Consider the following 1,927-nt stretch of genomic DNA (forward strand, 5'->3'; position numbering starts at 1 on the left):
GTGATTTGTCTTAGTTTGGTGTGTTTTTTTAAAAAAAATCTTATGCTTGGGTTTCTTATGCTTGGGTTTGTTGAGCTATCTGGATCTGTGGCTTTATCATTTTCATCAAATTTGAGGAAAATTTGTCACTATTTCTTCAAATACTTGTTCTGTTCCTCTTCCTATTACCTCTTTTGGGACTCTAATTATTATGTTAAAGTTTTCCCCAATTTACTGATGTCCTATTCATTTTTACAAGTCTTTTTTCATCCTGTTTTATTTTGTGTAGTTTCTATTTTTATATCTTCAGGTTTGATCTTTCTGTTGTAGTGTCTAATCTAATGCTTTTTCCATTTAGTGTGTTTTTCCTCTAATGATTTGTAGTTTTCATCTCTAAAGTTGAAAATCGTATCTGATATATCTCTACTTATAACGTTCAGGCGCAGCTGTGTGGTTTAGTTAGTTAAGCATCTGACTCTTAATTTCGGCTCAGGTCATGATCTCAGGGTTATGGGATCAAGCCCAGTGTTGGGCTCCCTGTGCTCAATAAGAAATATGCTTGAGATTTACTCCCTCCACCTCTCCCCCCACTCATGCACGCTTTCTCTCTAAAATAAATCTTCAAGAAATATTCAGTCTCTTCTCTATATTTTTGACGTATGGAATATAAAATAATAATAATTTTTTCACTTTCATTGTCTGCTATTTCTAACCTCTTGTGTCAATTCTGAGTCATTTTGAATTGATTGATTTTTTTTCTTATTATGGTTTGATCATCCTATTTCTCTGAATAGCTCACATTTTTAAAATTCAATGCCAGACATTGTAAGTTTTGTCTTGATTGGTACAGGATATTTTTGCGGTTTTTTTTTTTTTTTTGTATATATTCTTTAGCTTTGTTATAGGATGAGTTAAATTACTTGGAAGCAGCTTGATCCCATGGCTTTTGCATTTGAGATGTTAGGTGAGATGATAGCAGTGTTGTATTCATTTTCTATTGCCGCTGTGACAAAATACAACAAACTTAATGCCTTAAAATGACAGATTTATTAGTTTACAGTAGTTTATAAATCCAAAATGGTTCTCACTGGAATAAAATAAAGATGTCTGTGTTTTTGTTTTTGTTTTTCTGGAGGCTCCATGGGATAATCCATTTCCTTGTCTTTTCTAACTCTTAGAAGCTATGCACATTCCTTGGCTTCAGTTTTCTTTTTCTATCTTCAAAACCAACAAGAGCAGGTTGAGTCCTTTTCATATTATATCACTCTGACTTCCCTTTTGCACTTATTAGATTGGGTCCATCCACCTGAATAATTCAGAGTTAACCCCCCCCCCCTGCCCATTTTAGGGTCAACTCATTAGCAAACTTAATTCCATCTGCAATCTTAGTTTCCTTTTGGCATGTGATCCAACATATTCATAGATTATGGGAATTAGGACATAGACATCTTTGGAGGGCCATTATTCTGCCTACCACAAGCATTTTGTTTTGGGTTAATTGTTCCCCAACTAAGGCAAGACTCTGCTGAGTATTGTACTCATTATTCCACAAATTATGAAGTTTACCAGGCTGGTAGGAGCAGAGACTATTCCTGGCCCTGTATGAGGTCTGGGTGCTATTCTCTTTATTCTTTCTGATGGTTCTTTATCTAGACTCAGAAAGTGTCTTTTTGCACGTGCATTGGTCAGTACTCTGCTGAATACACAAAGGTACTCTCTGCTGATTAAGTTCTATCTGGGTATCCTTGGGTGGCTCAGTGGTTTAGCGCCTGCCTTCGGCCCAGGGTATGATCCTGGAGTCCCGGGATTGAGTCCCACATCCGGCTCCCTGCACGGAGCCTGCTTCTCCCTCTGCCTATGTCTCTGCCTCTCTCTCTCTCTCTCTCTCTCTCTCTCTCTCTCTGTGTCTCTCATGAATAAATAAAATCTTAAAAAAAAAAAAAGCTCT

Source organism: Nyctereutes procyonoides, unplaced genomic scaffold, assembly GCF_905146905.1.
Source record: "Nyctereutes procyonoides isolate TBG_1078 unplaced genomic scaffold, NYPRO_anot_genome, whole genome shotgun sequence".
In the NCBI taxonomy this organism is placed as follows: Eukaryota; Metazoa; Chordata; class Mammalia; order Carnivora; family Canidae; genus Nyctereutes; species Nyctereutes procyonoides.